The following is a 16,290-nucleotide window of genomic DNA, read 5'->3' as shown; positions in this document are numbered from 1 at the left end:
TACGTCACTAGCTCATGGACTCTTGCCAATTACATGAAAGAAATGTGTAATGAAAAATGTTACAGTATAATGCACTTTAATCACACATCATCTACTCATGTACTGTACCCATAATGCCCCAGCTCAAATGTATGACTAATTTATTTACAAGTTGTGCTATTCTTTTGGAAGTGAAAAGGTTAATTTTACACATGTAGGGTTCTGGGTGTGAAGGAAACTCACATACATTATAATATAATGCTAAAAAAAAATATTTTTGGTGTGATTTCGCTATTTGATTTTCAAAATCAGGCCTTTACTACTTGCTTACTCCATGTGACAATATACAAGGTTTACTCCATCTAGTGATTGGGGCATTCACAAGTATATATATATATATATATATATATATATATATATATATATATATATATATATATATATATATACAGAGAGAAGTGCATTCACAGGAACGAAAAACTGGCTCAATACCATTGTTAGCCTGTTCTATGGCGATTTACCACCTGGGTGCAACTTTTTAACCCAGTAATGCTTTTCACAGAGTGAAACTTTCCTGTAGTATAGCAGTCTGATCCCGCCTATTACGGTCAGTCCAGCGCCAAAATACCAGGCAATTTCTCTCTGAACAAAGCAACCCCAGACGATCGTTTCGGCCTTCATTGGGCCTCGTCAGTGAGGCGTAACCACATTCCTCTAAGCACACTGAGCAAGGAGTCCACGTCTCGTTATCCCTTTTTTCCCATAGGGAGACTAAATACACTCAGAGAGAAGCACACTCACAGGAACGAACAACTGGCTCAATACCATTGTTAGCCTGTTTTATGGCGATTTACCACCTGGGAGCAACTTTTTAGCCCAGTAATGCTTTTCACAGAGTGAAACTTTCCTGAAGTATATCAGTCTGATCCCACCTATTACGGTCAGTCCAGCACCGAAATACCAGGCAATTTCTCTCTGAACAAGGAACACAGCAATCCCAGACGATCGTTTCGGCCTTCATTGGGCCTCGTCAATGAGGTGTAGCCATATTCCTCTAAGCACACTGAGCAAGAAGTCCACATCTGGTTGCCCCTTTTTCCCATAGGTAGACTAAATACATACAGAGAGAAGTGCACTCACAGGTACGAACCACTGGCTCAATATCATTGTTAGCCTGTTCTATGACGATTTACTACCTGGGTGCAACTTCTTAGCCAAGTAATGCTTTTCACAGAGCGAAACTTTTCTGTAGTATATCAGTCTGATCCTGTCTATTACGGTCAGTTCAGCATCAAAATACCAGGCAATTTCTCTGTGAACAAAGAACACAGCAACCCCAGCCAATCATTTTGGCCTGCATTGGGCTTCATCAGTGAGGTGTAGCCATATTCCTCTAAGCACACTGAGCAAGGAGTCCACGTCTGGTTGCCCCTTTTTCCCATAGGGAGACTAAATACATACAGAGAGAAGTGCACTCACAGGAACGAACAACTGGCTCAATACCATTGTTAGCCTGTTCTATGGCGATTTACCACCTGGGTGCAACTTAGAACAGGCTAACAATGGTATTGAGCTGGATGTTCGTTCCTGTGAGTGCATTTCTCTATGTATGTATTTAGTCTCCCTAAGGGAAAAGGGGGTAACCAGACGTGGACTCCTTGCTCAGTGTGCTTAGAGGAATGTGGCTACACCTCATTGACGAGACCCAATGAAGGCTGAAATGATCGTCTGCGATTGCTGTGTTCCTTGTTCAGAGAGAAATTGCCTGGTATTTCGGTGCTGGACTGACCGCAATAGGCGCGATCAGACTGATATACTACAGGAAAGTTTCACTCTGTGAAAAGCATTACTGGGCTAAAATGTTGCTCCCAGGTGGTAAATCGCTATAAAACAGGCTAACTAAATCACCATAAAACAGACTAACAATGGTATTGAGCCAGTTGTTTGTTCCTGTGAGTGCATTTCTTTCTGTATGTATTTAGTCTCCTTATGGGAAAAAGGGTTAACTAGACGTGGACTCCTTGCTCAGTGTGCTTAGAGGAATGTGGTTACGCCTCACTGATGAGGCCCAATGAAGGCCGAAACAATCGTCTGGGGTTGCTGTGTTCTTTGTTCAGAGAGAAATTGCCTGGTATTTTGGCGCTGGACTGACCGTAATAGGCGGGATCAGACTGATATACTACAGGAAAGTTTCACTCTGTGAAAAGCATTACTGGGTTAAATAGTTGCACCCAGGTGGTAAATCGCCATAGAACAGGCTGACAATGGTATTGAGCCAGTTTTTCGTTCCTGTGAATGCACTTCTCTCTGTGTATATATATATATATATATATACTTGTGAATGCCCCAATCACTAGATGGAGTAAACCTTGTATATTGTCACATGGAGTAAGCAAGTAGTAAAGGCCTGATTTTGAAAATCAAATAGCGAAATCACACCAAAAATATTATAATGTATGTGAGTTTCCTTCACACCCAGAACCCTACATGTGTAAAATTAACCTTTGCACTTCCAAAAGAATTGTAGACAATCATTTCGGCTTTCATTGGGCTTCATCAGTGAGGTGTATCCATATTCCTCTAAGCACACTGAGCAAGGAGTCCACGTCTGGTTGCCCCTTTTTCCTATAGGGAGACTAAATACATACAGAGAGAAGTGCACTCACAGGAACGAACAACTGGCTCAATACCATTGTTAGCCTGTTCTATGGCGATTTACCACCTGGGTGCAACTTAGAACAGGCTAACAATGGTATTGAGCTGGATGTTCGTTCCTGTGAGTGCATTTCTCTATGTATGTATTTAGTCTCCCTAAGGGAAAAAGGGGTAATCAGACGTGGACTCCTTGCTCAGTGTGCTTAGAGGAATGTGGCTACACCTCACTGATGAGGCCCAATGAAGGATGAAATGATCATCTGGGGTTGTTGTGTTCCTTGTACAGAGAAGAATTGCCTAGTATGTCAGTGCTGGACTGACTGTAATAGGTGGGTTCAGACTGATATACTACAGGAAAGTTTTACTCTGTGAAAAGCATTGCTGGGCTAAAAGAAGTTGCACCCAGGTGGTAAATTGCCATAGAACAGGCTAACAATGGTATTGAGCTGGATGTTTGTTCCTGTGAGTGCATTTCTCTATGTATTTATATATATATATATATATACACACACACATGTAAAAGCAAGGAAATTCCTAACTTAAACTGCCCCCCCATACCACTTTTGGAAGCTTTGCATGACAACATCAATAAGATCACTGATAACACCAAACATGACATTATTGATGACATCATCTGTGATAAATACTATAGTCTTCACCATCTAAATTCAATCTCCATTTCATAAGCTTCTGGTAACCTTTTAATTCCCCCTCTCCCTCTCATGCAATCACCTCCTCATCCTCCACCACAATCTCTTCTTCACACTCTCATCTCCATTTCCCTCACACACATTTACAGGTTTCACAGAAAACTTAAATTCTGGCTTTAATGCAAGTTTTTTGCCAACTAATTTTCTTGTTTTTTTTTTCCCTAAGAAATTAAAGCAACTATTATAACATCAATATTTATGATTAAGAAAAAAAAATGTTTACAAAAAAATGTTCTATCCTTCTAAAATGTAAATAAGTAATAAATACTTTTATTCTGCAAGAAGGGGCACTAATAAAGTTTATTATATTATATATATGTATATGGATATATGTTTGTAGGAGGATTGTATATAATACAACTGCCATTTCAATCAAAAGGTAGGCCTAAGCTGCTTCACTACTGTGTCACAATGCAGAAAGAAATCAAAAATAGTGGGAGGGACAGGGGAGTTTCCTGGGTGTGAATGAAGTTCTCACAACTTAGATTCTCTAAACATTTTACACCTACTGATTTAACTTGCAAGCTGTATGCAGGTGAGGTTTATTCAAAGTTCACAATACTCGCATTTAACAGATAGAAAAGTAATGCTACTAAACTAGAAACATAAACAAATTAAATTGTAGTTAAAACATCTCAGTTTAATTTGTATTTGCTGCAAACTAAGAATTTATATCCTGTGAGATTCACTATCCCAGAGAGTTGTATTACTTTCTATGTTGAATCACTTGAAAATTATGCAGCAGAGCTGTAAAAAGCTGACTAGAATCTGGACATCTCTATGTAAAAAAGGAATACATTGTACCTCAAAATGTCCTCAGTAGCCACATTCTATTGTAAAGGGACTTTAAGCAGCCAATTAGTAGGCATTACCCAGGACTTGCAAGGGAGTGTGTATCTGCCATGTGCAGCACAATTAATTACAATCAGTTAGATTATGAGTTTTGAGCGCTATAGGGAAATTAACGACCTCCACAAAAGCAGCGTTATTTCACCTCCCTATAGCGCTGCTATTAAAGGTTTACAAAAACCAGGCTTCTGTGGGCGATATGGTGGCATTGAGCTCCATACCGCACCAAAATACAAGCGCTGCTTTGACGTGCTCAATGGGGAGAGACGGCAAAAAAGAAGCCTAACACCTGCGTTGACGGAAACAAAAGCTCTGTAACGAACCCGTTGATGTCTATGGGGGAAGAAAAAGTTATGTTTAAACCTAATACCCTAAGATAAAAACCACATCTAAACACCCCTAATCTGCCGCCCCCGACATCACCACCACCCTACATAATGTTATTAACCCCTAATCTGCCATCCTTAACATTGCACCCACCTAAATAAAACTATTAACCCCTAATATGCTGCTCCCGATATAACTGTCACCTACATTAGTTATTAACCCCTAATCTGCCGTCCCCAATGTCGCTGCCACTATACTAAAGTTATTAACCCCTAAACCTCTGTCCTCCAACATCACTAACACTAAATAAATATATTAAAACCCCTAAACCTAACCCTAAGCATAACCCTAACAAAACCCTAACGTAACCCTAACATCCCCTAACTTAAATATAATTAAAATAAATCTAAATAAACCTTACAATTAATACCTAAATAATACCTATTTAAAACTAAATACATACTTACCTGTGAAATAAAACCTAAGCTAGCTACACTATAACTAATAGTTATATTGTAGCTATCTTAGGTTTTCTTTTTATTTCACAGGTAAATTTGTATTTATTTTAACTAGGTAGACTAGTTATTAAATAGTTATTAACAATTTACTAGCTACATAGTTAAAATAAATACAAAGTTACCTGTAACATAAAATCTAACCTGTCTTACACTAAAAACTAACATTACAGTAAAATAAAATAAATTACAAACCCGCCCACAAAATTACAAAAAATAAAAACGAAAATATCAAAAATAAAAACTAATTACTCCTAATCTAATAGCCCTATCAAAATAAAAAGCCCCCCAAAATAAAAAAAAAAACCTAGCCTACACTAAACTGCCAATGGCCCTTAAAAGGGCCTTTTGTGGGGCATTGCCCCAAAGAAATCAACCCTTTTACCTGTAAAAAAAAATACAAACACCCCCAACAGTAAAATCCACCACTCAACCAACCAACCCCCCAAATAAAAACCTATCTAAATAAACGTAAGCTTTTTTATTTTGATAGGGCTCTTAGATTAGGAGTAATTTGTTTTTATTTTTGATAATTTTGTTTTTTATTTTTTGTAATTTAGTGTTTTGTTTTTTTTGTAATTTAGAAAATTGTATTTTAATAATTTAATTTATTTTATTGTAATGTTAGTTTTTAGTGTAAGGCAAGTTAGGTTTTATTTTACAGGTAACTTTTGGCTAGATTACGAGTTTTGCGTTATGGCTCATAACGCTGCTTTTTCACTACCGCTGCTATTACGAGTCTTGCAGGTATAGCTGTACCACACACTTTTTGGCCGTAATGCAACGTAACTACTGCACCATTCAAAAATTCCTTTTTCAATGGGACTTCCATAGCGCCGGTATTACGAGTTTGCCTGTCTGGCCAAAAAGTGAGCGGTACAGCGCATAACTACAAGATCGTACCGTAAACTGAAAGTCAGTAGTTATGGGTTTTGCGCTACAAAGCTGTAGCATAAAACTCATAACTAAAGTGTTACAAAGTACACTAACACCCATAAACTACCTATTAACCCCTAAACCGAGGCCCTCCCGCATCGCAAACACTAAAATAAAATTATTAACCCCTAATCTGCCGCTCCGGACATCGCCACCACTATAATAAACATATTAACCCCTAAACCGCCGCACTCCAACATCGCAAACACTAGTTAAATATTATTAACCCCTAATCTGCTGCCCCCAATGTCGTTGCCACCTACAAACACTTATTAATTGGAGAATAAGTGGAATAGTGCGCTAGTGTCAGGGGGAAGATCAAACACCTTACTGGGTATGCTTAGATCCTTCAATCTGAGCAACAATGATATACTAAAAAAAGGGAGGGGTAGTAAGGGCGCTAAAAGCTGAAGATCTTAGGGGTATTTGTGTGTATCGTTATACTGCTATACTTTTAATAATATATGTGGTGTATTAAATGGTAACAAATAGGTTCTAAGTGATTCTACATACACTCTGAGCGTTTAAAAGCTTTTAATGAAAATAAAAATTAAAAATTGAATTTTTCACATTTATACAAAGACACTTGTATGGAACAATTGTTAGAGACGTCTCTCTATTGTATTGGGGATCCAACCAACAACATCAAAAATCAGCAAAAATACACAATCGTTTAGTATATAAAATGTATCAATATGTTGCAATTGTTATAACGTTAAAAGTTGTAGCAGCCTTGTATATAAAAACAATATTGAATAAACTTGGTTATATTCTTATCTAGGAAAGTTCCTCTCCATTAGGATAATAGCTGGAATTCTATTATAATGTTAGAATGTTAGAATGTTTATAATATTGAAGCGGTACTGTGAGAGATTAATTATAAAGGGCATCGTAGTGCCTCTGAGTCCAGAAAGTATTAAATTCAGGGTATTATATAAGCGTCCTGTATATACAGTATTTTCAGGCAGTATTTTATTTATCTTCTTGTGGTAACATACCTCTCTTGTCCGGTATCCAAAGCCGTGAGGTGTGCTGTGTCTCTTCCGCAGCTAGTCTCTGTCCTGTGAAGCCGGCGTCTGACGCCACGCCCGGTTATCCACAGAGGCCGCCCACAAGGGCCTTTTGCGATGCATTGCCCCAAAGAAATCAGCTCTTTTACCTGTAAAAAAAATACAAACAAGCCCCCAACAGTAAAACCCACCACCCACACAACCAAACCCCCCAAATAAAATCCTATCTAAATAAACCTAAGCTCCCCATTGCCCTGAAAAGGGCATTTGGATGGACATTGCCCTTAAAAGGGCATTTAGTTATTTTACATTGCCCAAACCCTAAGCTAAAAATAAAACCCACCCAATAAACCCTTAAAAAACCTAACACTAACCCCCGAAAATCCACTTACAGTTTTTGAAGACTGGACATCCATCCTCATCAAGCCGGGATTCTTCATCCAAGTGGGCAGAAGTCCTCAACGAAGCCGGGAGAAGTCTTCATCCAAGCAGCAAGAAGGTCCTCCAGGCAGGCAGAAGTCTTCATCCAGACAGTATTATCTATCTTCATCCTTCCAACGCGGAGCGACTCCATCTTCAAGACATCCGGTGCAAAGCATCCTCTTCTGTCGACGGCTACTGAAGAATGAAGGTTCCTTTAAGGGACGTCATCCACGATGGCGTCCCTTGAATTCCGATTGGCTGATAGAATTCTATCAGCCTATTGGAATTAAAGGGTAAAAAATCCTATTGGCTGATACAATCAGCCAATATAATTGAGCTTCAATCCTATTGGCTGATGCAATCTATTCTATTCTGTTCGAATCAGCCAATAGAATGCAAGCTCATAATATGTGTAGGTAGGTGGCGGCGACATTGGGGCGGCAGATTAGGGGTTAATAAGTGTAGATAGGTGGCGACAACGTTGGAGGCGGCAGATTAGGGGATAATAATGTAGGTGTGGGTGATGTCGGGGGCGGAAGATTAGGGGTGTTTAGACTCAGGGTTTATGTTAGGGTGTTAGGTGTAAACATAACTTTTCTTTCCCCATAGGAATCAATTGGGCTGCGTTACGGAGCTTTACCCTCCTTTATTACAGGTGTTAGGCTTTTTTTAGCCGGCTCTCCCAATTGATGTCTATGGGGAAATCGTGCACGAGCACGTAAAACCAGCTCAAAGCAGCTCTGGTATTTGGGTGCGGTATGGAGCTCAACGCTGCCATATTGCCTGCTAACGCCGGGTTTTTGCAAACCTGTAATAGCAGCCCTATTAAAGGTGAGCGGTGGAAATAACTTGCAAGTTAGTAGCGAGCCGCTCATAATGCAAAACTCGTAATCTGGCTGTGAGTATTTATTTTAACTAGGTAGTTAGTAAATAGTTAATAACTATTTACGAACTAGTCTCCCTAGTTAAAATAAATACAGACTTACCTGTGAAATAAAAATAAAACCTAAGATAGCTACAATATAACTATTAGTTATATTGTAGCTAGCTTGGGTTTTATTTTACAGGTAAGTATGTATTTCGTTTTAAATAGGAATTATTTAGGTAATAATTGTTACGTTTTATTTCGATTTATTTTAATTTCATTTAAGTTAGGGGGTGTTAGGGTTAGATTTAGGGTTACGTTAGGTTTTGGGGTTAATATATTTATGTAGAGTTAGACAGCGGGAAAGACAATAACATTCAGGACTTGCACATGAAAATCTCTGATGTTGCTGTGGATCCCTAGAATGCACTCAATATAAAGCTCCTCTTTGTTGCCTTTATAAAGCAGCAGCCAGCCCTTCCATGTGCTTCTCCTGAATGCCTTTGCGGTGCACTCTCTGCCCCAGCCAGCTCTAACTAACTTACATCAGGGACTAGTTTGCCCCTGCTCTCCCACTCATGCTTCCCTTCAATTACCTACATCATAGAGGAGGGACTTAAGTGGCGCCCGGTTTCACTTTGTAAATTAGGCTCCCTTGCGGCAACCTAATCTGTTTAATTCAGTGGGGGGGCACACAGGGGGGCAAAGAATAATCTAAGGGGGTCACTTGCCCCCCCTATCCCCTCTGTAGCGACGCCTATGGTTAGTGATGTAGGAGGTCAGAGGTTTAGGGGTTAATAATTTATTTTAGTATATTTCGTTGTGGGGGGCTTGCGGTTTAGTGGTTAATAGCGGCGGTGTGGGCAGACGGCAGATTAGGGGTTAATAATCTTTAAATAGTGTTTGCGATGTGGGAGGGTGGCGGTTTAGGGGTTAGTAGGTTTATTATAGTGGCGATGATGTCTGGGAGTGGCGGAATAGGGGTTAATAATTTTTTTAGTGCCAGCGATGTCGGAAGCGACAGATTAGGGGTTAATAAATGTATTATAGTGTTTGCGATGCGAGAGGGCCTCGGTTTAGGGGATAATAGGTAGTTTATGGGAGTTTAGTGTACTTTGTAGCAGTTTAGTTATGAGTTTTATGTTACAGATTTGTAACGTAAAACTCATAACTACTGACTTTAGATGGCGGTGCGGATCTTGTCAGTATAGAGTGTACCACTCACTTTTTGGCCTCCCAGGCAAACTCGTAATACTAGTGCTATGGGAGTCCCATTGAAAAAGGACTTTTAAAAAAGTGCAGTACCGACGTTGCGTGACAGGCTAAAAGGTGTGCGGTACACCTTTACCTACAAGACTTGTAATAGCGGCGTTAGGGAAAAAGCAGCGTTATGAAGCATAACGATGCTTTTTCACTCATAACGCAATACTCGTTATCTAGCTGATTATTTTCAGCCTTAGTTTAAGGAGGTTTACTATGAAATCTTGCGAGTTTTCAGTGAAATACCATGAGATAACAGAAAAACACTGTTATATTGATAATGTGCTGAAGAAGTACCCTGAAGAAGTACCCTGCGCTGTGGATGTCAATTAGTGACATAACTGACCAACTGCACTGGACTGTGGACTGTTGCTAAACAAAACCTAATTTGTATAAAATAGGTAAAAATAATAAAAGTTAGAAACTTCAAACTGTAAAGGAACATTCCATCACGTCAATAGCCAGCAGGATGCTAAGTTTCATGAAAATACATTCAGCCATGTCAGCTATAGAACTTGGCACAAATCCCAATTATGTCTTTTTTTTAAAATTAATTTATAAGTTTTTTCTGAAATAACTTTAAAATGGGTTAACCAATTTAATTGAAATTTGGCAGTTTTGTAGTAAGCAGTAGTAGCTACAAAACTGCACAATTACATTTTTTGTTTCAAAGTGACAATTTTAATTTAAAGGGATAGTAGTCAAAATTAAACTTGCATGTCATTTTAAGACACTTTTAAATTCACTTCTATTTTCTTTGCTTTGTTCTCATGGTATCCCTTGTTGAAAAAGAATACACACATATCCTACACTAGTGGAGCTAGCTGCTGATTAGTGCCTGCACACATTTGTCTCCTGTGATTGGCTAACTAGATGCATTCAGCTAGCTGCCAGAGGAAAGAAAACAGCACTCCTGACATAGAACAAAAGCTAGAATAACTTCCATGCCTGTTCATTTAAATTGCAACTCCTCAGGGTGCACGTTCTTTTAGCACACTATGCCCTTTCACAGAGAAAAAATATCCTGTAGCATATCAGTCTGACCCTGCCCAATGACAGTCCATCGCTGTCCTCCGTGCACACATGCCCTTAGAGAGATACCACTGCACCTCACTGACGAGGCCAAAACGATCGTCTGGGGTTGTTGTTTCCCTTGTTCAGAGAGGAATTGCCTGGTATTTCAGCGCTGGACTGTCATTGGGCAGAGTCAGACTGATATGCTACAGAATATTTTACAATATCCTTTTTTTTCCAATTACACTTTAGTTTTTTTGGAAATATCTATTACCCATCTTTGCACAACCAACATGGTTATATTAATATACTTTATAACATCTAAATATCTGCCTTTTTCTAAGCCCTTGAAGGCAGCCTCTTATCTCAGTGCATTTTATTAGCTTTTCACAGCCAGACAGTGCTAGTTTATGTGTGCAATATAAATAATATTGTGCTAAGTCCCGTGGAGTTATGCATGAGTCAGCACTAATTGGCTAAAATGCAAGATTGTAAAAAACATTGCAATAAGGGGGCAGTCTGCAGAGGCTTAGATACAAGGTAATAACAGAGGTAAAATGTATATTAATATAACTGTGTTGGTTATTCAAAACTGTGGAATGGGTAAAAAAGGTATTATCTTTCTTTTTAAAGAATAAATATTTTCAAGTAGACTTTCCCTTTAACTTTCCTCAAAAGCACAGTAGGTGGGAATTTAGTTGTTAAACTGCCCTGGGCCTAGGGTTGCCACCCGCCCCGGTTTCACTGGGACAGTCCCGGTCTGAGGCTCTGTGTCCCTTGTCCCAGGACTACCCTGAAATGCCCCGGGCTAAGCCCTCCCCTGGCGCAGCAGTGAGCAGTGCACAGACTTTACCAAAAATTGGCTGGCCAGAAGAGCGCTTAGCCCAGGTAGGTGGAGTCTGGAGGAGAGACGGAGGATGGTGATGACAGTGGGAGGAGTCGTGATGTTGGATCCTGCTGAGAGCTGCAGAGAGAAAACCGTGTCAGATGTCAATGCCCAAGTTTATTTTCAAGTGGATAAACAGAAGCCGTGTGCTTTTAGGATTGACAGACAGACTCTTCTATCTATCAGGCTCTAGAGGCTCTCTATAGCTGGCCAATTGCATTAGCCATCTCTTTTAGCTCTCATCCAATAAGAAAGTAGCTTCCACAAATCGTTTTGGTTGCTATGACAGTGAGAGAGGCAGGCTTTCTGTTAGGATGGATGTGCCCATGGACACGCTGTCTGAAGTAACTGTGGAGCTCTTGAAAATGGCAGCTGAGAGTATAGAGCCAGTGCCAGATGCAGTGCGGGCTGTGCAGCGTCTGACGGAGCTTTTCAGGGAACAGGAATACAGGTGAGCTTGGTGTATGGCTAGCACGAAGCAACAGGAATAGCCTCATTAGTGAAGGGCTTACGGTAAGCTGTCAGCCGGTTTGGTACAGGAGGAATGACGTAACGATGAGCTGTGTTGTGTACAGGTGCAAGGCTAAGTGTTTTATCACGGTCTGTTGGCTGGTCTGTCTATGTACAGGGGCAAGGCACTGTGAGGAGCTATGAGCCGACGTCTCTAAGTGTAGTGGTAAAAACTAAGCCACATTGATAGCTAGTGGTATAAGGGTAAGTGTCTAATCACAAGCAGGTGTGTGTGTGTAGATGTAGGGCTAAGGTTTTGCTGACAAGAACATAGCATTTTTACGTACAGGGATAAAGGTTTAATGACAAGCTCTGAGTCGGTATATTGTGCAGGTGTCAGGGTTTAATGACATGCCCATTCAATTGCTGTTATTTGCTTGTACCTGTAGTGTGATGACATAGTGCAAAGTTGGCAAACCCATAACGATCAAGTTTACAATAGCTTTAAATGGCATGCAAAAAATGTTATGCCAATGTTCACTACAGCCTCTGGGCTACCACAATTTTTATTTTATTTAGTTTTTAACTAGATTGTTACCCTACATTAAAAGGTTTGCAATCCTAATTGGAGTGTGGTTGAATGGTATAGTGAGATTGCTTGCAAACACATGCCATACAATATTTTTTTTACCCTTATTTTGTAGGGCAGGAAAACCTCCACCTGGTTTTCACCTTGATATTGTCAAAGGGGACAAGCTTATAGAGGTATATAAACACTTTCCTAGCGCTTTTCTTCCAGCATAAACTAGTATAAATAACATGCTTAGTTGGCCAGGGAGTCACTAATATAAATATATATATATAAATTTATTTCATAATGAAATTGAGGCTGCAAGAAGCCACGCCAAAGCCACACCCCAAGCCACACCCTGAGACACACCCTCTCCACGTCCACTTAAAAAGTGTCCAGGAATTTTCTGGGCAAAAGGTGGCAACCCTACCTGGGCCTAGGCTAATTTTCTTCTTCAGCTGCCATCTGCGCACAACTTCAATTTAAAGTAGTATCCACACTTCCCCTTCAAATTGACCAACCTAGGCCCGGGTCTAGTTTACCTATACAGGAATACAATATTGTTTCTATTATTTACTTAAAATTTTTAAGGATCCGACTCCTACAAGACATAAATAAGTGCATAACTTCCTATTCAGTGTAAATAATATATATATATATAATCAAATAAATACTAATGTGCAAATTAAGCAATAGTTATTATGTAATATTAGCAATAGTTCTTAGGTACTCTTGCTGAGATCTAACTAGCTTCTAAATTCAGAGCTTTGGGGGGGGGGGGGTTTAAGATAAAAATCAGATTAACACAGTCAATCAGCTTTTAGTCAGTAAAGATATTGGGACATATGTATCAATGTGTGAGCGGACATGATACAAAGTAGAGTACCACGTCCGCTGCACATTGCTACACATCGATAAATGCATAAAAGCATACGCTATCTACATTTATCATTACACCAGCAGTTCTTGTGAACTGCTGGTGCAATGCTGCCCCCTGAAGATTTACGGCCTCAGAGCAAGCAGACAAGTTATAGAGCAGCGGTCTTTAGACCGCTGCTTCATAACTTCTGATTCCAGCGAGCCTGAAGGCTTGCTGGAAACAAGGGGCCTCAAGCTCCATACCGAGCTTGATCAATATTCCCCATTGTCTACTGGCTGCTTATTATTATGGGAGCACTAAAACGTTACTGTGCATGTGAAATCACTTCAGTCTTTGTTATAGGAATTTAAAAAAATAGGCAAGATACCCAATCACCTTGTAAGTAAACAGAAAAAACAAGGCACTAGGTCTCAAAGCCACTGCAAAGATGAAGTTCTTATTAACATAACAGTTGTGAATATTAGAATAAAAAACCCAGGAGGGGTTTCATAGTGTTAAACAGTACAAACACCACCCAGGCAAACCCCCCAATAAAGGCACTCAAACTATGGAGAGCACAACAAGTGCTAATATAGGCAAGCTGGATAATGTCTCCAGCAGAACTATATCAGGTAAGCAAGACCACAGAAAAGGCTGTTACCCTCCTTGTAGCAGCTCCACTAGAATCCACACTGTAGCTCCAGCCGCAACATCCACACTTTATGTCCAGCTGCAACATCCAACTTCCACACACTGTTGTCCTAGCATGTCCACCCACAGGTGCAATCCTACCACATATGAGGAAGGAAGGGACACTATCTGCTGGATACAGAAGAACTTAATGTGTGTTAGGATCTCTGAGGAAGTATGCCTGGTGGCACAGGAAACGCGTCAGCTCTTTTAGGTATGACCTATCTTTGGATGATATGTATATACTTTGTATACAATAAACTAGAAGTTTAATTGCAACCAGTATGTCTGCACCTCTTTTTTCTCTTATTTAATACCCTTAATCTTTTTTCCAGTTATGGACCCTCACTGCAGACCACAAGTCCGATTAACCCAACAGAAGCCAAGGCAACTTGATAATTACAAGTATTCATATCCAGACAGAATCTCAAGCAGGAGCTTTATGGTGTAATAAAACCAGTATTTGGATTTAGAAGCAGTCTGATCCTGGCTGACATTGTTTCTTAATTTTAAGATACTTAGGGCAACCTTCTAATGCAGTACACACACTTAAGCAGGCAGCATAGCAAACATGGGTTGTTGCCTGAGTGCGCTAAACCCCTGTCTCCCCTTTGGATGGCAGAAATACATATAGAACAATTATTTAACACAGTTGTACCTGCAGCAAACATAACTCTGATATCACCCAGTTCATTTGGCTGCCAGTAATACACACTGATCAGTGATCTCTTCCCTTTAGTGCCAATAGTTCATGCAGTGTAGTGATTTGACCCAATTGTCTGCAAGTGCCCACATAGAGTAATGATTTAACTTCTTTGTGACAGGAACATATAAAAGATTGTGGGCTAGATTATAAGTGGACGCAATATTCTTACACCACTCAGTAATCCTAGTTCACGGAAATGTGTGCTTGTATTACAGGTGTGGCACATGAGAGCGCCCTTCCATAGGCTCCAATGGGAGCCTTGTTTTCATGCCGGCAGCCACAGCAAACCACCTAGCACAGCGCAGGGGGCAAATCACGCAGCGTTGGGCAGCAATAAATAATTATACATGTATATACTTATATTCATATATACTGTATGTATGTGTTTATCTGTCTATATACACATATGAACACACAAAATATATGTATATAAGCATATACATATATATTTATAGTGAAAACACAGTCCCCCATTGACCTCCATGTAATTTAGGTGCCACATCCCCTCACTTTAACCCTATGGGGCAGATTTATCATCGGTCTGTACGACATGATCCACTCAGCGAATCATGTCCGACAGACTTTGGAAGCTAGCAGGGGGTGCCATTCAGTCCGATCGTATGAGATCGGGTGGATTGATGTCTGTAGCCTCAGAGCAGTCTTAAGACCGCTGCTTCATACCTGCTCTTTCCGGTGAGCCTAAAGGCTCGCGCGGAAACAGGGGCATCAGAGGCCATTCGGCCCTTGATAAATCAGCCCCTTTGTAACTACTTTGTGCAGTTTTTTTTTAAAAATGCTCATATTTATTTTTTATTTTAAAGAACTGTCCTCTTTATTTTGGGGGCTATTGGGGCAACTTTTTATCTTTAATCAGAGGTTAGCACATAGTGAAACCGTGAGCTCACAGTAGCATCAACCAACCACTTGTAATGACTGGTTATTTAATGTGCGCCCGTAAACTGGCAAATTTGCCCCTTTACAGGGCGCACGTTAAGATAGAGCTCCACTCGCCATCTGCACCTGGGATTTTAACTTCCATGTGGCCTCTAGTAACACACAACTGAGCACTGATGTAAATCCTTTGTGCTGACAACACATTGGCTGTCAGCGCCTCGCAGAGTCCAATTAATAAACCCTATGGGCCAGCTAAATGCAATAACCTGTGAGTTTTACCTCTCCAGGATACCAATAACATGAATTATTTCACCCCTTTTTTTTCTAGTAACACAAATATTACAGTGTTTTCAAAAACAGTACAAGACTGCAAAGAAATGTACAACCTCAAGCACTGTGTCAATAGGGAGTTTGAGTGCTTGAAGTTGTACATTTCTTTGCAGTCTTGTACTGTTTTTGAAAACATGGTATATAGTACACAGAACCTATACCAATATAATAATAAAAATCCAAATGTGTAGATAACTCTCCTACACTAAGATTCAAACTTATAATAAACCTTGGGTTCCCTATAATCATCCCAGTAGTTTCATTGTTTTTTTTGCATCATACAAATATTACAGTATTTGTCACAACTTGTTTGCAAATAGCTTAAATATGCAAACATTTAACCCATTTCTAGCAGTTAGTA

The sequence above is a fragment of the Bombina bombina genome, chromosome 9, assembly GCF_027579735.1.
Source record: "Bombina bombina isolate aBomBom1 chromosome 9, aBomBom1.pri, whole genome shotgun sequence".
In the NCBI taxonomy this organism is placed as follows: domain Eukaryota; kingdom Metazoa; phylum Chordata; class Amphibia; order Anura; family Bombinatoridae; genus Bombina; species Bombina bombina.
The sequence above is the reverse complement of the archived record's forward strand: the minus strand, read 5'-3'. Positions refer to the sequence as shown.